This window comes from Cucurbita pepo, chromosome 6 (genome assembly GCF_057944985.1).
Source record: "Cucurbita pepo subsp. pepo isolate OVF chromosome 6, ASM5794498v1, whole genome shotgun sequence".
In the NCBI taxonomy this organism is placed as follows: Eukaryota; Viridiplantae; Streptophyta; class Magnoliopsida; order Cucurbitales; family Cucurbitaceae; genus Cucurbita; species Cucurbita pepo.
This window is the reverse complement of record NC_141803.1, coordinates 16,601,463-16,611,456: the sequence shown is the minus strand read 5'-3', so window position 1 is coordinate 16,611,456 and position 9,994 is coordinate 16,601,463. Positions and strand designations below refer to the sequence as shown.

General features: G+C 40.2%; 1 long non-coding RNA gene and 1 other non-coding gene across 2 annotated transcripts; both read right to left on the bottom strand.

Moving 5' to 3' along the window:
- Positions 1-6,156: 6,156 nt before the first annotated feature.
- TRNAM-CAU (transfer RNA methionine (anticodon CAU)) lies at positions 6,157-6,228 on the bottom strand. The gene has a single exon. It is a non-coding gene; the product is annotated as a tRNA-Met (tRNA).
- A 2,913-nt stretch (positions 6,229-9,141) lies between these two features.
- Positions 9,142-9,774, bottom strand: LOC147792487 (uncharacterized). Its single transcript, XR_015421293.1, has 2 exons — positions 9,642-9,774; positions 9,142-9,501 (listed from the first exon to the last, which is right to left on the bottom strand). It is a non-coding gene; the product is annotated as an uncharacterized LOC147792487 (long non-coding RNA).
- Positions 9,775-9,994: the final 220 nt, after the last annotated feature.

Below are 9,994 nucleotides of genomic sequence, written 5' to 3'. Positions count from 1 at the left end.
AACTTGTCCTACAACTTGTTCTCTCTTAGGGTGGCTAGGACTTTTTAGAGGTGTTCCTGGTATTCCAAGTCTGTTTTTTAGTACACTAGGATGTCATTAATGAGCACGATCACACAAGTGTCTAGATAGTCCTTGAACACTTGGTTCATTAACTCCATTAACACAGCTGAAGCATTGGTGAGGCTAAATGACATACCACGAACTTATAGCGATCATACCTTGTCCTAAATGCTGTCTTTGGTGCGTCTTTTTCTTTACTCTTTATTTAATGATAACCTGACCGCAGGTCTATCTTAGAAAATATTGTTGCTTCTCTTAGTTGATCAAATAAGTCTTCTATTCTAGGTAGAGGGTATTTGTTCTTTATGGTTCTCTTATTTAACTCTCTGTAATCGATGCACAAACGCATTGATCCATCTTTCTTCTGAACAAACAACACTGGCGCACCCTAGGGGAATATGCTAGGTCGAATGAACCCTTTTATCCCGTAAGTCTTGTAATTGCGCCTTGAGTTCTTTCAACTCTGCTAGCGCCATGTGGTAGGGTGCTTTAGAAATAGGCCCAGTTCCCGACTCGAGTTCGATGATGAAGTCGACCGCTCAGGAAGGGGGTATTCCAGGTAGGTCATCCGGATACACATCTGAAAACTCGTTTACGATTGACACGTTTTCTAGGGTCTTTTCTTTTCCTCTTACATCTACGGCACATGCTAATATAGTCCAACCGCCTTGTTGGACTAATCTCTTTGCTTTCATCATCGAGCCTACCTTTAGGGGTATCCCCGGTATTTGTGCCTTTAAATTTAAAGCTAGGTCCCACCGATGGTGAGAATATCACCTTTTTTTTTTTTTTTTTGCAACATTCTATAATCGCATGGTTTGCAACTTGTCAATCCATGCCTAGTACTACGTTGAAGTCGGTCATCTTTACTACTATAGGACTACGCTTAGAGTTTGGTTAGCTACTATTGCTTGATCATTCTTTATTCTATCCTTAGTTACTACGTCTACCCTCTCAGGGGCTGCTTTCCGACCATACATACAATAAGGGTTCTAATTCAAACCCTGTCTCTGATCCCTCTCGAGGTGGGCTCTCTTCAGCCTCACCTCGTCCTCTATCTCTAATAGGAGGTCGTCCCCTTCCTCATCTTACTCTTTCGCATGCTCTAGGCAGCATGGTTCTAGAAACCAAGATAGCATCTCTTAAGTCTAAGGCTCATTACCTATGAAATTATGCTATGCATCATATCTACTAAGTTCACATCATATTGCAAACAAAATCACTCAGCATGCAACACATCACATCATGCTCTTAAATAAATACGTGAAATATCACAACAATTTCAGTAACATTAACATAAAATGCATGCGAGTTTGAAAACGTTTCTCTTTTCTTATCTTGTGCAAGGCGTACCTGACGGTGATGGGGCATCGACGTTGGGACCATGGAACGTGCCAAGCCTACATTGTAGGCTAGTCTACAGAATCTAAAACCTAGAGCTCTGATACCAACTGTAACGACCCTAAATTTCCACATACTCAGAGTCGCTACTAACATCTCAAGCTCATCTATAATGCAGAAATATAACTCTTACATGAATATAACTGATAACGTAAACTTCAAAAAAAAAACGTTTAAAACAACTCCTTCTCTGGAAAACACAGCCATGGTCTTACGTGTTTAAATATGAAATACTGAAGTTTAGAGAAAACAAAAACAAATACAAAATAATTTAAAACAATGAAATGCAAAACAACCTATTCTAACTTAAGACTAGAAATTCAAATATGAGTCTACCCTATGCACGTGCCACAGTCTCTGCTCGCGATGCCGCCGTCCTCCGTACAAGTGCGTCTTGCCTTTACCTGAAAAAAATGATGTGGCACACGGCCTGAGTATTTCAAAGAATACTTAGTAAGTGGCCCCACTATAGGGGCCATGCTAATGCAAACACATGCAATCATGAATAGGGACCTATCTCTAATCATCTTAGGGGTGGCCTCAAGTCTCGGACAAATTGGATGTGTAGTACTTCCCTACACACGACTCCCTCATGCGAGTGTGAGTCCCCAGGGCGCTCGCACACCCCCTGGACCCTCTGGTCAAGCTAATCTGTAGCGACGTCCGGAGGTCAGCGGAACCCCATAGTGTCATGCCCTCATGAACACCCTCATCTGTGTGCTTTCGCACCTGTGCGCATTCGCGCTCATCATAAGGTGCGCGTCCACACTCATCATCTCTAGGGGAAGTAGCCCTATGCTTATGAACATACAAAATGCATGAGGTCCCTCTAAATCCATCGTAATGTCTCTTCTGACACAACCCTCTAGTCTCATCTCTTTGTTACTCTAGGTAACTCATACTCGTGGGTATTTATATTAATATCATTTTCATGCTCTTAGGGTTGTGTCCTACGTCGATCTAACGACAAGATGCAATATGGCACTCATCATCATCTAGCATGCTCAATATGGAAAACATCATCATATTAAGGTAAAAATCATGCAATCATCATGCTCATATAATGCCACACGTGCGTCAAACATATCAAGCGTCACTCAACAAAATATGTATATACCGCACATATCATCAAGCATCATAATCCATACATCATCATAACTCATACAATTATTTAGCCTATCCTATAGTAAGGCCACTTACTTGGTTGGCCTTGACCGAAGTACTCCCTAAATAGCTAAACGTAAGCTCCCGTTCCGTGAGAGCTGCTTCCTACAACGCCGGGGTTTGTTTCCTATCACACCGTTCACCACTTTCTGTTAGTATTTCACAATTAATTTATCAATAATTTAATAAATGTGAAATATGGCTCTAAAACGGCCTCGGATACCCTTATCGGGGCCGAAAACAGGTTCGGGAGGGTCGAAACAATGGAAACCGGGCTGAAAACAGGTGAGCCGAGCCAAACAGCCGCTGGAGGAGCCGTCGGAGCGTCACCGGAGGGAGCCCGAGCCATTTGCGCCGAGCCGAGCTGAGGGACTGCCGCGCCGCTGTGTGACACGTGGCAGAAGCAGAGGAAGCCACGTTGGGCGGTAGTGTCGGGTCGAAGCGCGGGTCGCAGTCCGGTTCGGGTCGTGGTTCGGGTCGCGGGCTGTGGAAGGCTACTGGGCCAAGGCTAATCGTTGGGCCTCGGCTTACTGGGCTGGGCCGCAAGTGTTTGGTTTGCAGGCCGGCTCAATTGGACCGTGGGTCTAGTCTGGGTTGGTTCAACTAAACCGTAACTTCTAGGCCGGTTTGAGGTTTGGGCTGCTGTAGTTGGGCTGGGCCGAAGGCAGAGGCCAAGGGAGGAACGGGCTGGCTCTCCCGGGTTCTGGGTTCGGGTTGACCCGGATCCGTGGATCTCGTCTTCCTTACCCGACTTCGGCCGATTTTTCGGCGAGCTTTCTCTCTCCTCCCCCCGGCGTTTCAGTTGCCAATTTCGGTCCTCTTCCTTCCCTTTTCCTCTTTGTTCATCGTCCTTCTTTCCTTTCTTGGAGTTTTGCGGCCTAAAAGCTCCTAAAAGCCACAGATCTAAGAATCGATTAAGAAACCTAATTTTCCGACCTCGGTTACCGACGACGAAGCTTACGAAATAACACAAAACGCACCCTGAGTCATTTTGCTTTCGTTAGGGATCCCTCTTATGGTGGTAACAGGTCGTTTGGTGTCGGTTTGAGGGTGGTTTGAGGGCTCGTCGGAGAACTGGACACTCGCCGACATTTGTCCGAAATCTCTCTCTCTCTCTCAAAATTTTCCCTCTTTTCTCCCTTTGCAGGTCTTCTGAAGATGCTGGGTGTCGTGGGCTGAGGGTGGGCGTGCTGTGACCGTTGTTTCGCGTTGGTTCCGCGAAACTCGGCGGTCGCCGGAAAACTCGCGGGTTTTCCGGCGACTGAGTTATTTTTTATTTTTTATTTTTTTCGTTTTATCATTTTCATTTATTTATTTATTATATATATATATATATATATATATATATATATATTTTTTTTTTTTTTTTTTTTTTTTTTTTTTTTTCTTTCTTCCCTGGGTCGTTACAGCTACTAAAGTTGCACAAAAACATTTTAGTCTACAAAAACAACTCAACTTGAAATTCAAACTGTATTTGTAGCGTTTACAAAAAAAAAAAGAAAAAACAAGTCGCAAGAAAAGGCTTGAGAATTTCGATGAGGCGCTGAAATCCTCGCGCCCTCTACCCACACATTGTTCCCAATGTCAAGGATACACCAAACGAAGCCATGCCCAATTCTGCCCACACAACACATGTCTACAATAAAGGAAATGAGAGTAATAGAGAGAAGATGAACGATCATTGTGGTTTTTCAATGAACGCAAATGGGTGAAGTCAAACCAAACCCCCACTTCTTGTTTAAAATTGTCCTCAAGCTCCCCTTGATATATAGAAGATATCTCCATAAGTTGGAGAATGAAGCATAGAGGAAAAGAACGACGTAAGGAGTCGTATTCATGGGGACGGGGGGGGGGGGGGGGGGGCTGGAAATCTGAAACAAAACATGGGTCGGCAACGATAGTCACATCCATGGCTTCATGAATTCATGGCAGAGGGAGGAATTTATTTCATTTAGTATTTTTTTGTGTCGTTTTAAAAATGTTTTCAAGCACGTATCTCGACTGCAGTATTTTAAAATGAAGTCTATATTTTATGATGAAGTTTGAACGCTTATTTCCTTCACAAAATGATTAAGTTATGATGACGGTAGTGACTCTAGTACGTAGAAATCTACTATCGTAAAAGTATTCTTGTTTGAATCGAAGGATATGCTCCTTATATTAGAAATTTATGTCAGATGGGCACAAACTAGGTTAAAAAGTTATGGATTAAGCGTTCAAAAATTTTAACTTTCCAATAATTTTTTTAACAAAATTAAAAATAATAACTCACACTACATGAAGTTTTAATAAACCCGTAAGAATTAACTTTTAAACTTAAAGTATTCAACTTCTAATTAAACATTCAAACTATAGTTTTTTTTTTTTTTTTTTTTATAATCGCCATTTGAACATTAATGACTTTTTTCTGTTATATATTATACTTTCAATGGTTGAACTTTTTTTTTTCACTATTGTAGTTAGAAGCAAGCACATACAATCATGAGTGAAACCAATCATATCAGACCTATGTCATATATCATAAACTTACCATGTCTTCTAATGTATCATACACATTGTATAACATCATCACATCACAAAATAACATCATACATCATACATCATACATCATACATCATACATCATCATCATACAATATAGTAACAACATCATAATATAAAGAATAAATGACACTTACAAGGGGCACTAGGCACGTGTCGTCATACATTAAACAAGTTATCCAACTTATCTTATACTAAGACCACTTACTTGGATCTAGAGGCTGTTCACCCATTTTTAGCATTGCGGGTCTATTTGATGACTTAACTTATCTCTAGGATGATCTATCTTTATTGTTCTGACTTAGGCAGCTTGCATGACCACAACAGTGAATGATCAGTATCTTAGCTTGATGCGCTACCTTATCATATTTTATAGACAACATAACATTTACTAATACATCATCTATGCAATGTTAACTCACAAACCCTTCAATAAGACTCGAAAGTCACTAAATTTTGTAGGGGGGTCACTCCGCTTTCCAATTACTAAGTTACTTGCATGGTTCCTCAAAAAGACCTCTGCCCATGTCCACCAAATAATCATCATGAGCTAAACTACTTGTGTAGTTCCTAACTCTCTCTCAAAACCAATTTGCAGAGCGGAGACCTTGACCCTCTTTATCCATTTCTACACACTATAATAACTCCTTAAATAGCCTCAACACACTATGCTATTTGGCCTTGGTCAAGCTCGACGACACAGGTTCCTGAGTACCAACAACTTGGAAGAGTCACGGCTAGATTCAACCTTGGTCGTCAAATAGCGCTATTGCAGGTCAACATAAAATCATCCTAGCTTTAGTGTCCTATTCTTATATCAATACAACCATAATATTATCCATCACCTAGAATGAAGATTTCATTCTCTAAGTATACATCCAATCTCACAGGAAAATAATGTCGATCAATCACTTAAACATAGATCATAAAATCCAATCTTCCACACGTATTTTAAAAATGTCCTACTAAGGGCACCACACTTGACAACATCTATCAGAGCCAGGTTTCGATCCTGGGACCTGTGGGTTATGGGCCCACCACGCTTCCGCTGCGCCACTCTGATTTGTTATAAAAGAAGATGAGCTATTGTGATCCGTGCTCCAGGGAGATTTATGGATATTATCTCCCCGTTGAGCTTCGCTTGTATTATGCATGATATAGTATGTGTTAGCGTACACTATACTAAGCACCTTAGCATTGAGGAAATAGACTCTATTACTCCTGTAGGTAGGAGTCAAAATCTCGTGTAGCTAGGAATCCAATAAACCTATAGGGGGCCAAAGAGAATAATCTCGTGTAGCTAGGAATCCAATAAACCTATAGGGGGCCAAAGAGAATAATATGCCGAGCAAGTCTAAGGCACTGGTTCGCTTGGATTGTAGGTATGCATGTTAGTAATTTTGTCTTAAATTAGCTCTCCATGAATGAGATAAATTAGATGGATTGTTATGATGTGTTGGGTGAATTATCTGAGTGTTTCTTGTATGCCTTAAGCTTCCGTTGTACGTATGCATGCGTTTAATTTATGTTAGAATTGTGTATGCCGGGTTTCGGGTGCTTGATGGACGAATTCGCCCCATTGAGCGCGAACTTCGTGCTCTGGGTGCTTGATGGAGGTCATCGCCCCGTTGAGCCGGTATGCCTAGTTTGCATGAATTACATACTATGATGTTAGAAGAAGATTGCATGTACCCTCTGTTAATTGGTAGGGCCCATTTCTATGATAAGATTAGGGAATTTCTATTAGGAGCGATATGCCGCTCTAGTCAAACTTAATTTTTCCCTAGAAACATAGCGGTTTACCACGGCAAGAAAGTACCTAGGGGTGTTTATAAATTGCTAGCGTAAGAACGGTATCTATAGCTTCGTTGGAGGACCAAGGGTCCCTGATCAGTCCTTACTGCTCTTAGCCATTTCGCATGGGAAATGTGTCCCCACATCGTACAGTCCATTAGCTGCATGGGAACGGGTTCGATCGCGCCCCCCATAGGAGGACTATATGGGCGTAGGGGTATTCAGCACACCCCTAGGCTAGATACCATGTAGTCCTAGATAGCCATGTAGAGGTAGCGCCTCATAGAGAGATACCAACCATATCAGCTTGGCATAAGGAACCTCTAGATGACTCTAATGAAAGGACGATGAACCGGTGAAACCCAAGGGGCAAGCCCCAAGAGACTAAGGTTAGAACCCGATGTCCTAGAACCGAATTAGGAAACCATGGGAGTTCTGTTAAATTAAGATGCGAAGAGAGCCTACAAGTAGGTGGCTTACTGAGTATAATTTTTATACTCATCCCGTTCTCCTTTATTTTTCTCAGGTGTTTGCTGGCTGCTGGTCGAGGTAGAGGAGCGTTTGAGAGCTGTACAGTCACAGAGGGGGTCGTTACGGAGCGTCAGTCCCTTTTCGGTCTTTTAGAGTCTTTTGTATTTCATTTTATATTTGCAATTTCTTTTGTAATAATTAACAAACAAAATTTCTCTCTTTTGTTTTAATTCAAAGTATTTTTATCTTTTTACTTTGGTTTTCTTTTCTTTTATTTTCCTTTTGTTTGTTTTCGATTTCGTCTTTTTAGTCACCATTCGGTTTTTCGAAGCCTCGAAAATTGGGTCGTGACAAGTAGGTTATGGGCCCACCACGCTTCCGCTGCGCCACTCTGATTTGTTAGAAAGAAGGATGAGCTATTGTGATCTGTGCTCCAGGGTGATTTATGGATATTATCTTCCCGTTGAGCTTGTTTTCTTGTATTGTGCATGATAAAGTATGCATTTGCTCCAGGTGTTTGACAATGTGTTCAACCTATTTAGTGTGTTTATCTACACAGAGCTAGAGTGTAAGAGTTAGGTTGGTTATATGATGACTTAGGTCAAAATGTGTACACTAGACTAAGCACCTTAGGATCGTGGCGACGTTAAAAGGAAATAGACCCTATTACTCGAGGACTAAAGAAAGAGTTGATGAGTTAAAATAGAGTAACCTGGAACTAAAAGCTCGTGTTAAGAAACCTAGTTGGCCTAGAAATCCAATAAACCTCTTCAACTCCTAGACATGATCAAGACGCATTTTAAAATCGTGAGACTGATGACGATGCATCAGTACTTGAAAGTGGATAATATATCCTAGCAGTGATTTGTAGCTGTTATAAAAAAGAATAGTCAAGATGGCCGAGCTGGTCTAAGGCGCCAGTTTTAGGTACTGGTCCGAAAGGGCATGGGATTTCTCAACATTTTAAAATGTGAGGACATATGTAACGAGCAATGTAGCAGTGGGTGGCGAAATCTCGTATAAACTAATTTTGTATGTATATTTCATCACATTTTTGTTAAACAATGTCATATCATAAACTTAGCCACTATGCACGTGTCGTCATACATCAAACAAGTCGTCCAACGATACTAAGACCGCTTACTTGGTTGGCCTTAGCCGGTTCTCCCTAAATTTGAGTATATTTGCTCTTCATCCCACTAGAACGTCAATCGTCTTTCATGAGTAACTACAATTTCTTAACTCAATTTAATATAAATCGAGAAATTGAATCTTATATTGACCTTCATTTCTTTAAGCAAGGTCAATTTCAGCTTCAAGATAGTCGGAAGGACAAAAATTGGGCAAAATATCCTTTACCGAGCCAATGAGCTAGATTCTGAGTCGCGAAGCCGAGACTAGCCGGCTAAGCCACATAAGCTAAAGAAGTTTCTGGCTGTGGGCGCGACACGTGGCACAATGAGGTGTTAGAGCGTGTTTTCCGATGATTGAGTTTCTTTTTTGTGTGGCCGATACAGAATCTGTTTGTGTTTCATTTTTTAGAACGGTGTATAACTTTCAAATTTATTTCATTTTCGTGCTCGAATATTTTCTATAAAATCTAGACTTCGATATTCAGGACAACGTCAATGTTTTATTCTTTAATAACAACTTTAATATCTTATTGAGATGTACTCATTTTTATATTAAATATTTTCATATATTTAAGAACTTAAATGATTAATAGACACTTTGTTAGAGCATTACAGAAAACACACTACTTGTGTAGTAAAGAAAAGATTCGATGTGATGTAAGGCAAAGGTGATGGATTTGTCTAAGGATTCCATGGATGAATGAGCTCAAATACATTTATTCGATTATTATATAAAGAAAAGCCCTTCTTATCTGCACGCCAAATGCAGTGCGAATAGTTGCATCGGTCTTGAAGCCAAATTCCCTTCTCTGGCCAAAAAACCTCGAACGAAAGCTTCCCGTAATTGCTACTAAAATTGCACCAAAACAATGTTGTCTGCCACAAATTCTCTTTGAATTTCCAGCTGTATTCTTGTTTGGACAGAAGAATGTGCTCCCCTAAATCAGAAAGTTACATCAGATGGGAACAAATTCAATTGAAAAAAGGAAAAAGTTCGAACTACAAGAGTTTATACAGATATACATGAAATAATATGGTCTCGTTGAATAATTTGACGTGGTGCAATACCCTTATTTACCTAAATCGTCGTTTTTCGATTTGCAATGGACCTGTAAAGGTATGTCTTGATAATTAAGAATCGTCACTTCCCAACGAGATTGTGGATATTGGGCTGCAAAACAAGTGAAAACATTAGAAATTGATGCAAAAGTAAACAAAATCATATAGAGATTGTTCATAGCCTTCATTTTTTGAACAACTTAGAATTTGTTTGAGTTTCATTTGGATCCTTTTGAACCATATATATATATATATATATATATATATATATATATGATTATTGCACTAAAACAAAGATACCTTTTTAACGACTTTTAAAGATAGATTTTTATGTAAAACGCTATTAAAAGAAAAACGAACAAAAAACTGGAA